This window comes from Myotis yumanensis, unplaced genomic scaffold (genome assembly GCF_028538775.1).
Source record: "Myotis yumanensis isolate MYYU_CA2020_CCGP unplaced genomic scaffold, mMyoYum1.0.hap1 SCAF_14, whole genome shotgun sequence".
Taxonomy (NCBI): Eukaryota; Metazoa; Chordata; class Mammalia; order Chiroptera; family Vespertilionidae; genus Myotis; species Myotis yumanensis.
In genome coordinates this window covers 34,135,301-34,157,087 of record NW_027223765.1, presented here as the reverse complement: position 1 = coordinate 34,157,087, position 21,787 = coordinate 34,135,301, and the positions used below count along the sequence as shown (strand labels likewise).

The 21,787-nt window shown below is 33.6% G+C and overlaps 1 protein-coding gene across 2 annotated transcripts in view; it reads left to right on the top strand.

The window, feature by feature from the left end:
- The window catches only part of PPARG (peroxisome proliferator activated receptor gamma), a 130,979-nt gene that overhangs the window by 6,289 nt on the left and 102,903 nt on the right, over nt 1–21,787 (top strand). For both annotated transcript variants that reach the window (XM_070433614.1, XM_070433613.1), the window contains exon 2: nt 16,615–16,688. The gene's annotated coding sequence lies outside the window, so the exon portion shown is untranslated. The remainder of the gene's footprint in view (nt 1–16,614; nt 16,689–21,787) is intronic.

Genomic DNA, 21,787 nt, shown 5'->3' with positions numbered 1-21,787 from the left:
TTCTCTTTAAAATCAACACAAATTGAGCTCGGCCGGTGTGGCCCAGTGGTTGAGCATTGACCTGTGAACCAGGAGGTCACAGTTCAATTCCGGGTCGGGGTTGCAGGCTCAACTGGGGATCATGTAGGTAGCAGCCAATCGGTGATTCTCTCCCTCCCTCTCCCTTCCTCTCTAAAATCATTTAAAAAACACACAAAAAAACCCACAAGTTGTAATTCATTCTTGAATCATTTTTTTCCTTCAAAGAAATCAAGTTGTTTTTCCCAAACATCTATTTACCTATGAAATTTTATCATAATTAAGGTTAATGTTGGTTAATGTAATCAATTATCTGAATATTATTTCTCACTGTGCCTTCTATTTTCTCTGTGATGTCAGACAAATTATCTAGTCTTTACATGAATTAATTCTTCCAGACTTTTATTTTTTTAATCCTCACCCAAGGATTTTTTCCCATTGATTTTTAGAGAGAATGGAAGAGAGAGGGGAAAGAGAGAGAAATATCGATGTGAGAGAAATACTAGTACATCAATTGGTTGCCTCCTGCATGAACCCCGACCAGGGCCTGGGCCGGGGAGGAGCCTGCAACCTAGGTACATGCCCTTGACCGAAATTGAACCCGGAACCCTAATTCTTCCAGACTTTTAAAGTAGCTTTCTGATAAATTAAAATGAGGGGACTCTTTCAATCTCATCAGAAAAAAGTACACTGAAGAAGTATAAATAATACTTAATGCTTTAGAAAATCTACAGATCATAAAATGTCATATATGCTTTATTTATTTTTATTTTTTTTGCCAAAAATAGTTATGGCAAGCCAACACATCTCAATTAGAAATAGAGGCTTAGTAGCAACCTTAAAAGCAAGTTAATTAATTCTGTGAATCAGCTGATAGGTAGTGTTTAACAGTTAGGTATTGGACACCACAAGCCTATGACTAAGCATATTGCTTATTTGTCACTCACTTTTCCACAGTATTGTTGAAGTCTGAATCTAAAGCACAAAATCTCAAAGTCTTACCTTACTAAATGTTTTTCTTTTCTGTCAGTTGGTAATCACCTATATAAATAACTTTTGCATGTAGAAAAGTACGTATATAAGTTCTCTCTCTTGTTTTATACAGTGGATAGAGTTTATGATAGAGAAAACATATGAATGGTGTGTATATAAATAAATAAGATAATTTAACAAATTATTTGCATATGTCAATAAAATCCAGAAGAGTGAAGAAAATACCCAGGCATTTGCCAATGTAGGATTACTACATATTTCCCTAAAGCATTTGGAACTCATTAGAAACATCCTGACTTTATTTAAGGCAATATAATATATTTTTAAACTTTGTTTTCAGCAAGGTCCAAATTGTTGATTTTTAGGACTAAAGTAGTACAATGTCTACAAAAAATATAGATTATCAGTTTCTTGAAACAGGTTCTGACTGGGTTTTATTCTTCTTTTTATCTCCAGCCTATAGCACATATAGGCACTCAATAAATATTTTAATAACAATACAGAAATAATCTAAGGCAGTGTTTCTCAAGGTGTGGTCCTTGGACCAGCAGCATCCGAAAACTTGGTAGAAGTGCAAATTCTCAGGCCCCACCCCATACCAACTGAATCAGAAACTATGGGGATGTGTTTTGACAAGCTCTCCAGGGAATTCTGATGTATACTGTTTTGGAACCTTTCACTCAAGATGATTTCTGCCTCTAATCTGATAGCCCAGAGTCCGTTGGTTAGTGCACTTAGTTTGAATTTTTTTTAGTAGGCCTTACCCTTGCCTTTAGTTAAGTTCTTTGCCATATTCTGCAGAGTGGTAGAATCTCTTGGGATCATCCTGTAAAATTACCTTTATTAGTCTGACATTTTATTACTTAAATACGCTCATTGTTATTGTCGATATGCTTGTGTCAGGAAAAGCTAGGTGACTCACTTCTTAGTCCAAGTGTCACTCATCTTAGAATGGTTCTTCTCACCTTAGAATGGTTGCTAGGATCCTGAGTCTCCAAGTTCAAAGAGTACAACTTCGAAGATTGGATTTTATAAGATCACCAACGATGCTCCGCCCCTAGAGGATTCACATTAAACAGACTTAAAAGACAATGGATTTGTACACCTTAATTCCCGATTAGTAATCGTAGAAAACATGGCCTTCCTAGTGATTATCGATAGTTGTGGGTTGTTGTTTTTTTATTCTAAAATTCTGTTCTTCTGGAATGAAGAAACTTGTAGTCTCCTATGTTTCTGAAGTCACTGTGATTTAGTCCAGGCTGTTTAGAAAGCAGTTGGGCAATATATCACATACTCTGATGCTTCACCCCCACTTCTGGGACTTCTTCAAAAGAATGGAGGATATAGGAAAAGCCACACACAAAAACACTCATAAAAGCATAGTTATAGGAACCAATATTTGGAAATAAATATTCAACAGCAGGGGAATGGTTAGGTAAATTATGGTGTAATTACTAGGTGAAATGTTATACAACTATCAATGGCAATTTAGAAAACTAGCAAATCTGAAAAATACTAAGTTAAAATTTATGTGCCCTATTGATTGCAACCTCAATAAACATATGTATATGAAAACATCTGGAAGGGAATATACAAATACTATGACTGTTACATTAACACGTTAAGTGCCCAGCCTGTTTTGTCTTCTGGACGGAAAGTATAGTGTCAGCCACCGGTGACTGACTGGGCGCTTAACGTGTTAAAAGAGTGAGGTTATGGAAGTCTTTTGTTGTTGTTTCTATATATTTCTCTTTTCCAAAGTTTAGCCAATAATGTAAAATTACTTCTATAATTAAAAACATACTTATAACTTTTTTTGTGTCTATGACCCTGATCAGTAAAAATCTAGGCAAAGAATAACTTAAACATTAAAAATCCTCTAGATATTTTATTCCTTTAAAGCCATTGAAGATAATGTAAGGCACTGCATGATTCTGTTCTGTTATACCCAATTTTATTTCATAATTTATGTCACATATTTACTCTTTGCTATACCAGCCTCTATCTGGGAGAGAAAAATATCTCATCTCTGTTACAGGCTCTTAGTTTTGTTCAGCCATCCATAGGGTTTGATTTCATTGATTTCTTTGGGTCTGTGTTCTCTTTCATATAATTAGACAGTGACAAACACCTTTTTAAAAACAGTTTCCAATTATTTTTTAAAGTCACCCTCATTTAAATTTTTTAAGAAAAGTACGTATATATACTATGCTTTTCCCAAAATTATTATTTTAAGAAAAAAGTTGCTTTATTAGCTGTTAGGGATTTGAAATGTTCTATATATCTATATATATGTGTGTGTATATGTATATATATATACACACATATATATATATAATATCTACACAAATGCACACATGTGTATAGCACATGCAGAAATAGCCTTTGAATTAATTAATTTTTCCTTTTTTTTCCTTGTTGCATTGTTTTAGAAATCCCAAAGGAAAAATAAAGTGGTTTGCCTTTGACCCAGGTTACATTTTTCTTGTCACTTTATTTGGGATTTAAAAAAAAAACTTGTATCAGCCCGATGACTTTAAACTATCTAAATGAAAACAAAGTTCTAAAGCTTTTTAGAAATTTTATATTAGGGATACTAATTCTCTCTTTTTTCTGCCTCCCACATTTCTTCTTTTTTTAAAAAAAAATCTATTTTTATTGATTTCTAAAAAGAAGGAAGAGGGAGAGAGAGATAGAAACATCAATGATGAGATAGAATCATTGATTGGCTGCCTCCTGCATGCCCCCCGCTGAGGATTGAGCCCACAACCTAGGCATGTGCCCTGACTGGGAACCCTGACTTCCTGGTTCATAGGTCGCAGCTCAAACACTGAGCCACACCAGCCGGGATGCCTCCCCCATTTCTGATGATTTAATCCTTAATACAGCTCAAGGCAAACCCAAACTAACAAATTCAGTTTATAGCTCTTAGAATTTGTTTGTGGGTAACACAGACTTGATATGAGCAAGTCTAAGAAGATCCTTTTTAATGAAGATTTATTTATTCACGAAATATTTATTGAGCTTCTATTTTGTGCCAAAAGTTATTTTAGAGAAGGAAGATAAAGCAATGAAGAAGACAGACAAATTATATCTCTCCAGGAGTTTATGATTATTATTATCTAGATTTAACAACATTAGTGGGAAAGATGATAACTAAAAGGAGGCCACAGTCTGGCCCAGGCCTTGTGTCTAGGCAGCATTGCTTAGGCTAACATGGAGTTAAGTGACTAATTTTGAATTATGTCTGCCATAGGGGAAAACCTGTGTCCTTATTTTTTCTAGATCTCTTATTATTATTATTTAAATATATTTGTATTGATTTCAGAGAGAAAGGGAGAGGGAGAGAAAGAGATAGAAACATCAATGATGACAGAGAATCATTGATTGGCTGCCTCCTGCTTGCCCCTCACTGGGAATTGAGCCCTCAACTGGGGCATATGCCCTTGACCAGAATTGAACCCGGAACCCTTCAGTCTGCAGTCTGACACTCTATCCACTGAGCCAAGCCAGCTACATCAATCTCTTCTTACTATTCTGGGTTATATGTATGTGTTATGTATTGTATATTATATATAACTAGAGACCCAGTACACGAATTTGTGCATGGGTGGGGTCTGGCCAGCCTGCCCCAATGGGGGGCCAATCAGGCTGGGCTGGCGGAGGGGAGGGGACCTGGGAGGTTGGCCTATTAAGAACTTATCCATGTTTAGAATATAATATTTGAATAAAAGGAGACCAAGATCCTATTTCAAATGACCCTCCTTTGGTCAAATTAATTTTATAGCAATTTCCAACTTCTATATTTACAATCAAATTATCTAATTACCATTTCCGTTCTGATTTTAAATTTACAGAAGCTATCTTATTGACCTCTTAGAATAAACTCTGAACATGAAACTTTTGGGGGGAAAGATAAGTAAAATAAATTTTGAAGGGACTTATATGAAGTAAAATGGAATTGATTTTCATACATAGAGTGACATGGAATATTAGAATGCAGCTCAGTGCAGATATAACCAAAACTTTCAAATTTTGTAAATTTTATCACAGTGAATTCAATACCACAAACTCCATATGCATTTATTGAATGACCACTCACTTCTCAGCACCAAATATCTTCATATAAGAAACAATATCTGCCCACCTGGAAACATGGCCTTACAGATAGTGAGACAGGTGCTTTTCAGAATTGAGACTACACAACGCTGGGTAGGTGAACCAGCACCTAGCACTAGGTAGGCAAATAACCATAGCTCTGTAAAAGGTGACAAGATAAGTAAGTGATTGAACTCAGCATGTTGGCATGGCTGTGTCTTTAGGCCATTCACAGGATTCATGCTGTGTATTCCACTATGCCTGCTGGAATACTCTTTGATCCTAACAAAGCACCATATGTACACAAAATTATTATGTTTTTACTATTGCACATTTAGTTTTTAAATGTCAGGTTGATTTCCTTTGTCATACAACATGTGTGTGAAATATTTACCCTGGCCACCAGCTTTTAAACTCAGAAAATACAATCTAATTTTAACCTTAACTGAAGTAAAACAGAAGACAGATCAACTCTGAAATGTAACCTAATGTGGATATTACACATTTTCTTTGCTGTCATATCTTACAATTTTTATGTACAAGTTCTGTATACCAATAAAAATTGTTTATTCTTAACAGATAGGAATGAATGTTGTATATGTACTACATACCTTCCCGAATTCACAGTCTATATAACACAGGGGATGGATGCATTATAAATACTTTGTAAATATTTTTAACTTGATTTACAATTTTGAGGACTTTTGCTTTTTTCAGTATCACTTGTAAGAGATACTCAGTGCTACTATTCTCCACTTTTTAGGGAATTTCCTAAATTACTCTTTAAAATGTTAATTTCTATTTTATGTAGCATTTTTATGATACATAATGATATGAAATTAATGTTAAAATACGTTTACATTTTGCTATTCTAAAGAGGCAAAATGGCATATGAAAGGGAAAAAATGTTAATTATAGACTTCAGCATTCTGTGTTAAAACGTTTAGGTGTTCTGGTCAGAAGAACAGGTTTTAAATGGCCTAAGGGCCAGAGCACTGTTTTACATTCTTATTTGGAGGCTTCCAATGGGAACTGTAACGAATTCTATTTAATGTTACTGCTGGAGAAAAGTTCACAGTAATGTACAATATGAAATGTTATTTACACTTAGTACTCATGCATCAAATAAAACTAGTTCCCTTTCAAACTTTTTGTTAAGTGTTAGATAAAACACTATCAAGTTTTGGCCTATTAATTTGTCATGATATATAAAAAATGTAATTGATCAGCTATTTCATACATGAATTACAAGTATTATCATCATAATTATTTAACAGTTAATCTCCTTTTACAAGGTAGAGATGGGTTTATGAGCACCTTCAAGTCAGAATACCAAGACATTGGTTTACATATAAAAGTGAAGCAAATAAACCTTTTTTTAATGTGACCTGTGACATCTCCGAACACTCACATTTAGTAGGCCTTCGTCTGTGGATGTAGGACCAAGGTAGGAGTCTATTAACAAAAGATCAATGCAGGGAATTTGTACCTTCTCCACCCTTGGGCACCTGCCATTATCCCCCTGCAGCCACACCTGTTTATATCCTGCTACGACAGTGATTTTCAACTCGTGTGTTGGTGTGCTGCAAGTGGCACACTGGTATGAAGCAAGAATTTTTAAAACATGCAATACCTGACTTTTTAGTTAGGGGCACTGGCCTCTTTTTCCAGATTATCAAACAGAAAATGACAACAGTGAACACAGCAATAGCTGTCTGGTCTGAATGCCCTGTCTTGAACCATAAATATATAGGTCATATAATAGAGTTGCATCTTACTGGTCACATTGCAGAATAAGGTTGCATCTGACTAGTTAATTCTTGGTACCAGAAATCTTTATATATAAGTATAGGCACCTGATTTTTTAAAAAGTCACTTTGGAGCAAAAAGGGTAGGCAATTACTATTATTATTATTTTTTAAATCGATCAAAATTATACCTACTTTTCTTAGGTCTGCAAAAAATATAATGTATTCTTTGGTGTGCCACAGAATTTTCATAGTTATGTGTGCCATGATATGAAAAAGGTTGAAAATTGCCCTGGTAGACACAATACCAAGAGAAAGAAGCAAAGTGGTGGGGCGGATAGAACATGATAGAAGGAAGTATAAAAAACTGAAACAACTTTGAAGCTCTCATTGATGATACAGACTTTAATTCCCTTAATTTATTATTCATTTATATATGACCGTGAATTGCACACATGTTCAAGTAGGTTCTAGGCACAAAGGGAGATACCAAAGCTCCTAGAACTAGGATTTTATAACCTACACGAATAAGAAAGAGTAAATTTAATTGTTGTAACCAATAATTCAAAGCAGTATACGATTACTGACTAAAATTAGTAAGGCAGAAAACAAATGCTACAAAAATTCAGAGAATGGTAAGATCAGTGTGGCATGGAGAATAGAATATATACAGGAAAAACCTTGTAGAGAAGGGAAGAGTTGAATTTGACTTCAAAAGTTCAGGGATTGACAGAGTAACCTTATGAGGAAAAACAAAACAAAACAACAAACAGCTAAAAAATATACAGAAAAATAAACAAAGAAGGGAATCAAAGTACAATTCCATTCATATGAAATATCCAGAATAGATAAATCTAAAGAGATAGAAAGCAGATTAGTAGTTGCCAGGACCTGGGGAAAAGGGAGGCGGAATGACTGCTTAATGGGTACAGGATTTCCCTTTTGAGGTGATTAAAATGTTTTGGAACTAGATAGAGGTGTTGGTTGCACAGCTCTAAGAATATACTAAATGCCACCCACTTGTATGTTTTTAAAACTGAATTTTATGTTCTGTGAATTTTACCTCAAAAAATAAAATTCAGAGCTTGAGATAGCTAAAGAGGGGAAAAGAATGTCCAGTGTAAGAAAACAAAGCCTTAGAATAAGCATGGATTTGGAGGAGGAATTTTGCAGAGATCAACCCATTTGACGTGGAGAATGCATGTATGTGAGTTAGTGAGAAATATATTTGGAGATAGAGATTTTTTGTTAACATGACAAAGGATCTGGAATGCAGGCAAAGCAGTGTGGATATTATCTTAAAAGGAGTGATAAGATTCCAGGTCTTGAGAAGAGGAGTAAGATTATTTTGTCAGAAGATTAATCTGGCAGTAGTGAGCAGAGAAAGCAGTTAGGAGGCTATCACAAAATCTGGACATAAGTATGAGGAAGGCCTAGGAATGAAGAAGGAGGAAAATGTGAGACATGAAAAAAGCAGTGAGTGACACTCCAACTATGGTCTATGGACTGATGTTGCTCATAAACTCCTAGTTGCTGACTTGACACAAGGCAACTCTAGATTTGAGGATAAGCGTTTAAAAACCTTTATAGTAGCCCTGGCCAGTTTGGCTCAGTGGATAGAGCGTCAGCCTGTGGACTGAAGGGTCCCAGATTTGATTTCCGGTCAAGGGCATATGCCTGGGTTGCGGGCTCAATCCCCACTTGGGGGCGTGCAGGAGGCAGTCGATCAATGATTAGCTCTCATCATTGATGTTTCTTTCTCTCTCTCCCTCTCCCTTCCTCTCTGAACTACAAGTTACATTTCCCTAAATGTGATGCAAATTCTATTTTAAACATATCTGTACAGTTAGTTCCACAGTTCTTTTACAAGAAAGTACTATTCTTTAATGCCTTCTCAGCCATCATTTATTTGCAGTTTTAATATTTGTAGTTCCTCTTCCATGTGATATTTTTCACGAGTAATGCAAATTTCTGCAGAAGTGAGTTACGTAAATCACAGTCATGCTGCTGATCCTAAAGTCATTTGTTCTTACTCCTGTGATGTAATGTCATGGTTGATCAAGACTAGGCATGACTACACATTTTGGGAATGTCCTTGTGATTCCATTTTTATGTCAATGAAAGTTCAAATAACTTTTATTATCCAACTTATTTCACTTAGTTATTACAGGCTTTAAACTATTGTCAACATTTAGCAGATAGAATTATGACAGATTAATTGCACTCTGGAGGATCTGGAGGACTTAGACTCATAGGAATATCCTCGCTGTATTTTGGGGAATTCTTAAATAAGGTACATTATTTTCATAAGAATTATTTAAGTGCTTGTGGTACCAGATGAAGAAAAAGGTTAGCTAAAGAATAAACAATTTCATTTTAAGTTTGGTAGAATATTTTGTTAAAATAGTCCATTTTAATTATGTGTTTTTAAAACAGCTTATACTTTTTATTAGAATATATGTAAAATTTTGAATTGTGCCTAGAACAGTATTTGGTATATAATAGGTACTAAATAAATACTTATTGATTATTGTTCATTGAATGTGGAGTGATGGTGGACAAAGCCTTTCAAATGGACAAATAGTATGAGCAGAGGCACAGAAGTAGGGAAAATGTGAGTTTAGAGAAAAGCAAAGATGGCTTCCTGAAAGTAACATGTATGTGTAATTACCAATTACACATGATTTATTGGCTAAATAATTTTGGTGGCTTATTAATTTCTGCACAATATTTAAAATACTAATGACCCTTTCTGATGCTTATATCCAAAGTGAATAGGTAAGCTTAAATATCAAAAGTTATTAACTCTGACTAATCTGAATTTCTGAGCCTCTCCTCTCCTTTCTACTTTCTTCCTTCTTTTCTTCTCCCCTCCTTCCCCCCGTACCCCTATATTTTGCTCTAGCTTTGGTTCTTTTTTTTTTTTTTTTTTTTTCTGATCAAGCCTCAATTTTATTTTTACAGCGGGTAGAATTTATGTTGTTCTAGAGGGAGGGGGTGGGCAAGGAGGTCCATGGGCGTAGCCTATCACCAGGGATGTAGGAGGCTCTGGAATGTCGCCTAGCTTTGGTTCTTATTCTCTCCCTTCCTCACCTTTTTCTTCATGCCTGATGTTTCCCATATTCAAGTCTCTTTTCTTTGTTTACTTTTTTTGTCTCTGTTTCTCTCCCTGCAATGACTCTCTTCGTTTTTGTTTCCCAATTCCCAGCATCTCTTTCTTCAGTTAGGTCTCTAACTATAATATGGAGGTGAAATATATTTCTGTATGCTAATCGAATGATGAAGTAAGGTTATTTTTCTTTGTTGAGATATAATTGACATATAAAATTGTAAGATATTTAACATATATGATGATGATTATTTATATATATATAATATAAGATTCCCTCCATCTAGTTAATTAACACATCCAATCACCTCATGTATTTTTTTGTGTGTGTGAGAGAACATTTAAGTTCAACTCTCTTAGCAAATTTAAGTTATACAATACAGTGTTATGAATTATAATCACCACTAGAAGCCCGGTGCACACAAAATTCGTGCACAGGTAGTGTCTCTAGGCATGGCCGGTGATCAGGGCCGGCTGGGGCCTTCCTTCATTCCCTGCCACCCCCTGCTGGTCAGCGCACATCATAGTGATCGATCTAACTCCCGGTCTCTGGTCAAACTCCCGAGGGGACAATTTGCATATTAGCCACACACACACACACACACACACACACACACTACATTAGGGAGGTTTTTATTCTAAATTTAATGTGAAAAAAAGTTTATGCTGCTCTTTCTGAGACTAAATAAAATTAGTTTTAACATAAATGATGTTGATTGATTTTTTTTTTTTTACAAATTATTGAATCCCTAATCTTTAAGTTAGGAGAAGGGAATCAATAGACCTTAATTAATGAATCCTTGTAAAGCATAATGTCTTATTGAATTAACTCCTAATTCTCTTTAGCAACTTTAATTTCTTTTTTTTTTCTAAACAGAAAATATATTACATGATCCTTTAGCATCTAATTGCATCTTTATATATGCAGTTACACAAGAGCTGGAATATTTGTCCATTACATTAATTCTTTATCCCCAGTGCCTAGAACACTGCTAACAAATGTCAGATGCTCAACAAATAATTGTTGCTTCTTATTTCAAATCTGCAAGCCCATTCTACTTGCTAATCCTAAATAGCTATCATGACTTTTTAGAGTAACATTAATCAGGATAACTTAGTTTATGATCGATTTATAAATGTAACTATACAATTTCATATTTAGAGAATGTTTTCATTTAATTCAGTCTACCCTGTAGTCTTAGCCAAAATATCATTTTACTATCCTTCTAAAGGACTCATTTTTAATTATCTCAAGCATCAAAAAAGTAATCTAGCTATTAATAGTAATAGTTAATATTTATTGAGCACTTATCCTGTATTAAGATCTATTTTAAGCACATTACATACATTATCTCATTTTGTTCTTCCAACAATCATGTAAGATATACACTGTTATCTCTGTTTTGCAGATGAAGAAACAAGCACAGAAATAAAAAATAAGTTGACAAGCACCCTATCTTGCACTCTTTAGCAAGAACCTAATTGTCCAGTATTTAACTTGACAGAGAATGAGATGTCTACACCTCACCACCACCATTGCACACTTAACAATTATATATCTACACAAGAATTACCATATTCAGGTATAACCATGAATTATATCTAAATTTTTAGTTGTTCTGGTTCACTGCAAATCTGTTTATGTGTCTTATAAGTGATGAGCAACTTGATAATATTAGATCACCAAATGTTCAATTTATATTGAGTAACTCCACCACCACTTAAAATCAACCACCGTTAGGAGATTCTTTATTTCTATTTTTCTAACTCTCTTAAATTACTCTTAAACTAAAATGAAGTAATTTTATTTTGTCATCCCAGGATATAGAGTTCATTTAATAGCAAATTTTGTATGGGCATTATAAAAAATCTAGGGAAGGCTGTAATTGAGTCTGGCCTCTAATGGAATCAGTCAGTAATTTGGGGGAAGGGAGGGAAGTAGTAGATCCATGTATTTCATTTGATGAGATAAAAATTAGTCATTTAGGAGTATTCATATTCTTACAATTTCCCCAGTTTACCAAAGAGACTTTTCATTTGACAATATAACACCCTCTTCCCTTTCCCTCCCTTCCCTTTAGAAAGTTGGTCTTACCAGGTCAGCTCCTAGATTTTTGTGACAAAGTATTTGTGAATGAGTGGAAAGGGACTGGACATGAAAAGCTGGAAGAGATTTAAGTTGATATATATAATAAAGTGCTGGGGAGGAAGGAGAAGAAGGAGAGATTATGAAATTACTGGGCTGAGAATGGTAAAGTATTTAGTTGGGAAGGCTTTAATGAAGGAGATACTTTGGAGAGAACGGTGTATGAAAAAAAAAATTGAAGGGAAGGGGGAAAATATTTGGAGAAAGGAGATGAAGGAAGGGTTGGTTGTGGATATAAATTGAATCTCCTTTATTGTACTTTAAAAGACAAGTAGAGAACGGAATTTCTTTTAATCTTGCAGGGAACAAGAAGTGCTCCAATTATGTGTTGAATTATGTTTCTTTACTTCTTCAGAGGGAGAAGTCAGTTTGGGTGATGTTGAGTTTGAGGTTCCTGAAGAACCTCACACAGGGGTGTTCAAAAGAAACATGGAAAAACAGATTTAGAACTCTTGAGAGAAGAGTTGTGATTAGAGAAGAAAGTTTGGGAGCTACTGTCAAGTGTTTATGGGTGACAGTGAGACCAAGAAGGAACTTGCAGAACACATAAAATAGAAGGTCTCAGAAAGAAGTGGTACCAAGAGAACAGACAAAAATAGCAGTTCTGTGGTAGGGTAAGAATTCAGAGAAACTGGTCTCTGGGAAGCAAAGGGAGGAGATAGTTTTAATAGTAGAGGATGGTCGAAATGTCAAATGCTGCAGAGGCAGGAGCCAGCTCAGACTGGCTTGTAGAAGTCAATTGTGAAATTTTCAGGATTTTTGTGAGCTGATTGTTAGCCACAGCCATTATTAAAAATTAAATGGTATATACTTGCAATTTAACAAGTGGTCTTAAAAACAGAAGTAATGAACACACCAATTGCATCACTTCCTAATTATTTTACACTTTTGAGGTGTTCATGTTGATTGTATCTGTATTGTGTAGGTACTGTATACTGTTGTGTGCTACTACAGCTCTTCCCCATTCTGTTCTCAGTGACATTACATTGGTAACCTGAAATCAATCCTGGTGGGAGCGTTTACACCACAGATATTGGCAAACACTATAAATCAGAGTGTTTTTCCCTACAACAGTGGTTCTCAACCTTGGCTGCACATTAGAATCACCTGGGAATCTTTTTAAAATCCTGATTTCTGGGCCTCATCCTCCGGAAATTCTGTTTCTTTGTTACTAATGTTGTAACCCCACCCCATAATAAAGAAACAGAATTTCCAGAGGATGAGGCCCAGAAATCAGGATTTTAAAAAGATTCCCAGGTGATTCTAATGTGCAGCCAAGGTTGGGAACCACTGCCCTACAAGGAAAGCCGTTGTTGAACCTTTACCAGTGCACCACTGGATAAATAGAATGAAAATCAAGAAAAGTTAAATGGCTTTAGCAAGAAGGAGCTAACACGTTACTTTTGCTTGACTTTCAGTAAAAAGATAAGTGACAAATCATAGTAAAGTGGGTTGAGGAATGAAATAATGGAAAGTGAAGAAACAAATGCTCAAATAAGTTTGAGAAGGAGTGAGTTAAACAGTTAAGCAGATTGTTATTGTTGATACTGTGTATGTTTTTAATTTAGGGCCTACAGTCTATATACAATATTAATGTACTTTATTAATCTCCAAAGATGAACAACATATGCAAATATATTTTATGGTGGAAGCTTTTTTGTTGGGAAAATCTTAAGAAACTAGTTATCTATAGAACACATTTGGGGAAATGCTGCTATAGTATTTCACAATTAAGTTTGAAACAAATATTCTTGTTATTAAAGTTTCTTAGATTTTTTAAAGAAATAGTATCAAGAATGGATGTTGAATTCAAGGGTTATTTTGCATTTTTGAGATAATCATGTTTTCTTTTTAAAATTTGACTAGTGCTCTGACCATTATTTTAATAGGTTTTCTAATATTAAGTTGTCTTTGCCTTTCTGAGATAAATGTAACTTGATTATGGTGATTTATTCTTTTAGTATACTGTTGAATTTGTTGATTAGCATTTTATTTATAATATTAGCTTAATACATGGTATTAGTATTTTTCTCTTTGTTCTTGTTTTTAATATCAATATTATACTACTTTTGAAAAATTAATTTGGTCACTATATATTTTTTTTTTTACTCAAACAGTTTATATAGCAAGAAAATTATCTCTTCCTTAAAATTTTGGGGAAAAAATCTATAAAATTATCTAGGCCCAGAGCTTTTGGGGGGAAGTAATTCTTTGATAAGTTTTCAGTTGTTTCCATTGTTAATTTTCTAAAAAATGTCTTACATCAACTTTACCATTTATACCATTTTGGACAAACTAGTCTGAGTAAATTGCCCTTTTGCTGTATTATTACCTGCTTAAATTCTGGTAAAAATCTTATTCAGATATTAAAAAGTTGGATGAGTAGATATGAAGAGCCCCTACCTTATGTGGGTTCTGTTGAAATGTGAGGGGCTTGTCTGCTATCTTCACAGCCTCATTCTCTGATTTACAGGGGTGAGTAGATTAATTTATAATCTAATGAATATAAGCCAATCTGAATTGGCCAGAGGGAGGACATGGAAAGACTATAGTCCTTGATATTTATTGCCTCCAGAATGGATCTTGTTTCTGCCCTATATTAAAATTAATGCTATATATCATAGTATAATTTTATAGTATTTTAGTATATTTATTTATAAAATAATGTAAGAAATATTAATATACTTTATATTAATAATTATATAACTTTTTAATTACAATTTAACACATATACCTATAATTTATTAATATGAATATTATAAATAAAGTTTATATTTATAAAATAAAATGTATTTGAAGTAAAATGTATATAAATATGATATAATATATATAAAATAAAATTTATGTCTGGAAACTATACCTTCTATGGTACAATACGATACTGAATGGATACAGAAAGGAAATTATAGATCTTAGTTGTTGGAGAGAGTTTTGGGAAAGGTTATAGAATTCTGCCTGCCTCTGAAAGTCACAGGAGCTGGCCAGTTTTCTGTTTGATTCAACTCTTAGGGCTACAAGCTAGAAATAGAAGTTCCCAAAAATCTTTACTTTCTTCCTTCTTTAGTTTCATTACTTCTTAATGAATTCATATGTATTTCAAAGGGAAATTGAGACAAGTTTGAAGGAAAGCTATTATAATGATTTTAACCTGGAGTCAGCATTCTTTAATTTTTCAGATAGAGATTTTGTTCAAATCATCTTTATTAATATTTTTCTTATTGTTTTCACATATTTAAGCCCTTTTTAGTTGACTTACATGTAAAAAAAAGTCAAAGTCGTAATCCATTCTAAATTTGTTTCTCATGTTTTATACATGTTATATATCATGAAGAGTTTTGGTGTGGATACTGCTTTTGTTTTGACAACAAATTAGAGAGTACTTATATAAATTGCCATGATACAGGTAAGCAGTTAGTTAGAAAACAAAACATGTAGGTCTAAAACACTGGCAAATTAGCTCTTTATAAAAGAATATGTCCCATTCTGAAAACAAATTGTTACCTTATTATTGATGTTGAGTCTACATTAAGAGGTTTTCCATTTCCAAACAAAAGTACTAAGCAATGTTGGAGAAACAAATAATCAAACAAAGTATAGTGGCTATAGTTTCCATCCTTTCATATTAGAAATACAAAAAGGGGAAAGATTTTATATTCATGACCCACTACTTTTATGTCTTACATGAATAACTGCATAGTTTTGCAAATTCCAATTGGAAAGGTGCAGAATTTTAAAAGAAAAAATTATAATTTTTTGTAGGTTCGACTATGCAGAAAATTGAATCTGGATATTGGGTCTATTAAGGCCCTGATGATAAGGCTTTTGGCAGTAGATGCTGTTTTGTCTTTAGGGAATGTACAACTATTCTAAGATCCCTGAACCCTTCATAAGAGCCAAGGATATGTATCCTAAGACCTTCAGCACTTCTACTCAGATAACGCGCTCTCTGAGTCTTCCTTTTTAAAATCAGCTTCACGTGGATTGTGCTGCATCTATTATTCCTAAGTGGTTGTGATGCATCACTGTACTTTCCCTTAGGCTTAACAGCCATGTGCCATCTAGAATGAGATAATATTTTAATAAATATCTTTTCTGTGTATAACTTTTATCAAACATCTATCCTTTGAGGTTATTAATTCTTTTAAGATAAAGTTTTCTTAAGTCTATACAATAAGGTAAGTGTCATTATTAATATGATGTAAAAGTTGGATGAGATACGGGACCTTAGCTCATGATTAATGATAGAACTCAGAAAGTAGATGAAGTGAATCTAATATATGTCTCTACGGAAAGATTCTACAGCCCTGCATGATTTATGAGTCAGTAGCTGTTGGTTACTTATAAAGGATACAAAACCAAGCTCAGGGAAAGCAAACATTCAGAATGAAATCCAACAGAAAAAAATAAATTTATTTGTACTTGTATACTTTGGCAACCTGGTTGTCTAAAAAAGTTGAATATTGTGTGTATATTTAAAATCTTCTTTCTTTTTAATTGTTTAGATTTGAAAAGAGCCAATTCTAAACCACAGATATACAAGAAGGCCATTTTCTCAAACAAGAGTCACCCTTTAACAGTAAGTAAACTCAGAATTTCTTATATTAAATGATCTAAAGAATACCTTTTTTTAATAACATGAAAAGTCTTCACAGTATTTTGTTGTAAAATTTCTTAGAGAGCTTTTATTTTGACTATCAGAATACTTTCTACTTTATAATTTACCAGTCAATTGAGGGAGAGCACAGAAATTTATTGTCTAAGACAAAACAAAGATAAGAAAGTGACATAGAAGTTGAGAAATAACTCATATCCTTAGAAATAAGTCTCAAGTATAAGTATATTATTTTAGATTCCTGTGATACTTATAATTAAATAAAGATAAAAATTAAAATATTTTGCCTGGTTCCCTATAGGCCATGCAACCATGGTTCCTGGTCACAAAGAAGAAAGTATCCAATATCCAATACTCAAGTTCCAGCTCCCAAAGGTCAAAGCTGGAATAATTTGAACAATAAAATAAATAATCATAGAATTAGATTATAGCTCTCCCATATAAAATATATATATTCATGATTCCATACTGATATAAATAAATGCTGAATAAATAAAGAAATGGAAAGAGAACTTTTCCTTACAGAGGAATTTAAATTAATAAACATAAAAGGAATAAGGGAAATAGAAAATTGCCACTAAAGAACCGCAGTAATAATTGCGCAGGCAAGATGAATACTAAAATTGATTAAAGTATAAGGTGAAACCGAGTATGTGCATAACCTCAAAGTATCTCCCCCCCAAATATTTATTAACTACAAAGGGAAAAATAGTGTCTTTACAGGGGGAATCCTGGCAGACACCACCTTAACCAAGTGATTAAGGTTAATATTGCAGTAATAAGATATATTGAGCTCATACCCCCTGAAGAGGGCACATCATGCCTTTGTTATTCTTCTAAAAAAAATCCATAACCTCTTCCTAGCTGGTTTGACTCAGTGGATAGAGCATCAGTCTGCGGAGTGAAGGGTCCCAGGTTCGATTCTGGTCAAAGGGTACGTGCCCAGGTTGTAGACTTGATCCTGAGTAGGTGGTATGCAGGAGGCAGCCAATCAATGCTTCTCTCATCATTGATGTTTCTATCTCTCTCTCCCTCTCCTTTCCTTTCTGATATCAATAAGAACATATTTTTTAAAAATCCATAACCTCAACTGAATCATGAGAAAAACCTTAGACAAACCTAAATGGAAAGACATTCTGTAAAATACCTGACTAGCATTCTTTTTTCTTTTTTCAAAAAAAGTTAAAAATATATTTTTTTATTGATTTCAGAGAGGAAGGGAGAGGGAGAGAGAGCTAGAAACATAAATGATGAGAGAGAATCATCGATTGGATGACTCCTGCAGGACCCACACTGGGGATTGAGCATGTGCCCTGACTGGGAATCTGAACCATGACCTCCTGGTTTATAGGTTGATGCTCAACTACTGAGCCACGCCAGCCAGGACTGACCAGCATTCTTTAACAGTCAGGAGCATAAAAGACAAGTGAAGACAGAAGAACTGTACATTACATATATGCAGTATTTCGTATATCACTTATACCTCAATAAGCTGTTAAAAAAAAAAAAAAAAAAGACTTAGGAACTGCCACAGATTTGAAGGAGAATTAGGAGACGTGAAACAAATGTAATGTGTGATCCTAGATTGGGTCCTAGAACTGAGAAAGGACATTAATGGGAAAAAACTGGTGACATCTAAGCAAAGTAGCTTATAGTAGTGTGCCAATGTTAATATATTAGTTTTGATCACTGTACTATGGTCGTAATATGTAATGTAACAGTAGAGGCATCTAGATGAAGGGTACATAGGAACTCTACTATCTTTGCAACTTTTCTGTAAGCCTCAAATTATTTCCAAATTAAAAAATTCTTTAAAAATAATATTGGAGTCACTAAATAATAATTCTTAAATTAGATTTTCACTGATTTATAGAGTGAGTTTCTGTTTGTTTACAAATCTTAGAACAGGGAGAAGCAGGGGCATTGTTTTCATCAAGAGTATCCTTTGAGCTGTGTTTCTTAATTCTGTCCATACGCTACCATCCTTACCCCCGCAAGTTTGATCTCCACTTAAAACCTCTGGTCTCTTGGAAAACCTATGAGTGGGAAAATTCCACAAGACTTTGCCTCCTTGGGAACCACCTCTTAGCCAGGTTTTTAGTTGGTGATAAGCAGTGTCTGATTTGAATGTTCAAACCAAAACTGTGAAAGTATTTAGATCTCATTAATAATCTCTTGATCCACCAGTCTTCATTACCCAAGACAGCATTTGAACAAGAACTTAGAATTAGTAGTCTTATATTTAAATAGTGAAGATGAGAGAATATCATATTACTTTTAGGTAAAATGTCTGGGAATTCAGTGAATACAAATAGTACTGAGCGAACTTTGATTCTTAAAGGAAATCAATAGCAGCATTAAGTTCGCTTAGAAAATCAGTTTAAGTTTAGAAAAACCTAAAGCCACTTTAAATCCAAACATGAAGCTCTTGAAAGATGAAGTAAGTGGCAAGTATGTACTTTGGCATCTGAAAATCAGTATTTGGTTTGAATTTTAAGTGTCTGGGCATGAAAAATGAAATGCTAAGTATTAGGAATTCTTCCCCAGATTTTTTGCCGGTCTCTTGTGTGTTCAACCAATTTAGTAAATCACACTATTTCATAGATTTTAGGTGAAACAAGAACAACAGAAGTTGTACCTAGAGTAGTCAAATGCATAGAGACACAAAGTAGAATGGTGGCTATCAGGGGTGAGTTGGAGAGTTAATGCTTGATGAGTATAGTTTCAGTTTGGGAAGATGAAAAAGTTCTGGAGCTGGATAGTGGTGATGGTTACAAAACATTGTGAATGTACTTAATGCCACAGAACTGTACATTTAAAAATGATTAAGATGGTAAATTTTTGTTATCTATATTTTACCACATTTTTAGAGTAAAAAAGAAACAACAGAAGTCTTCAGCAGTTACATTTCGCTTCTTTGCTAGGGTGCCCAGTTATGAGAAGAATCTCTTCCTGTGAACATTTATCCTTAGGAATATATATATTTTTAATCTAGAGATGATTCCCCAGACATCATTTTCCAACTGGTAGTTTAAATGGCTCCTATATCATAAATTGTGCAAATAAAAAGAAATGTGGTACACAGGAAACAGTAGAGCTGGGGTGGTTGGGAGAGTTATTTGTGGAGTTAATTTATAACTAAGACAAATGAATCTATAAAAAGAAGAAAAATCCCATAAGAAATATGTTAACTGATGGTAAGGGAGAAAAAAGAGTTTAGATAAAAGATATCTGAACTTGTTTGGTCCCAGTGATTTTATGGCTGAAGAATTCAATTATAGGTGTACTGGGTGGAGCAAATCACAATTCTGTAAATTACTGATAGGACACAACGATCTTTATCATTTTCTGTATGTGCTCACATGCAAAGTTCAGTCTAGCTCTCTGTAAATAGACTCTCAGCCTACCTATACTGCTATGTATGAATTCAGGGCTTCAGGATTAGAACATAGATAATGTTTACTTTTAAAACCTTAGAAGCAGGTAGGTGATACATTTAGAAATATGATTAGGAACTAGAACAAAATGACTTTTGCTTTTGAATTTTGGCCATTGGATTTGTCTCATTTTACATTAAATCTTTTTAAGACATTTTTATTACTGAAAACTTGTGAAAATATTTTTTTTTAAAAAAACACACAATCACATATAAACTACTTCTTCTTAAAATCAAAAGACCAATCTCTCGTACAGGCAGGTATGTACTTTGGCATCTGAAAATGAGTCTTTGGTCTGAATTTTAAGTGTTAGGCATGAAAAATGAAATGCTAAGTGGCTTTAAGTGATTTTAAACTACTTCTGCTTAGTTTCTTACAGCCCTTGTTAGCATGTTTACATTTTTTACTTAATGACAGTTATAGTACATGTAGCATTTTTGCTTCTTTCACTGTTAGATCATTTAAATCTTTGTGTCCGCTTAGCTTTTAAATTTGTCATAATGGCAGCATAATAGTTAATCTTAGTGATATCACATAATTTACTAAGCAGTTTTAGGTAGTTTTTAGTTTTTTATTACTATACAATTACTATTTATTCTAATATCATTACATATAGTGAATATCTTCATGCACATATTTCACTTTTTAAAAATTATTTTCTTTAGCTAAATCGCTGAAAGAGAAGTTTCTATGTCAAAGAATTTAAGCAACTATATTACTCTTGCATTATTCGTTTTTATGACATTTCAAATTACTCTAAGGATATATTAGTAGCAAAATGAATAAAAACTTATTTCCAAAGCATACATGATTCCTATTTATTCAAATATATTATTTTTTAGCCAAGGATTTGTATGTGTTACAGTGAGATGAAAATAGAGAGGAGTTTCACCAATTACTTAGATATCAGAAAAATATGGTGATTTGGGGGTTGAGTGAAAAAAACCTATTTAATTGCAGGGAAGTTGTAGATTATTTCCTAAGGCTGTGTCAAATTTAAGTAAAATATAAAGACTGTGCTGCGGGTGCCTCATGGCCTTTAAGTCCACACCTTGCTAGCTGTTAAAAAGGAATGACTGCTTTAAAAATACAGCTTAAACAAATAGGACGTCCAGAGCGTTGTATACAATCCAGCTTTTTAAAATATTAAGTTAAAGATTTTAATTTGTGATTTAAATATTTGAGGGGAATATTAATTTTAGAATAAAGATATAACAGAAAATTTGAATATACAAAATTATGTGGTTAAACATACTACAATAAGTAGGGAAAGATTATGGGTAATTGTCATTTTTTAAATTCTAAACTTTCATTTGAGGATTAACTTACAGTTAATGACATGAAATAGAAATAACAGCTTTTAACTTTAGTACAGTATATTGTATTTTTAAATATCAAATAAGAAATGTAATAACAATAAAGATCATTTTAAAGAAAGAAATTATCTATAATCTTAACATCCTTATCCAAACTATTTTAATTTCTACAAGTTACCTTCCAGTTCTGAATACATATATACACACATATTTTTATAAGTCTGTGTAGTGTTTGAGAAAGTGAATACATTGCTATCCCTGACCCTCAATGTCTATAAAATTAAGGGATTTCGACAAATGACCTCTAATC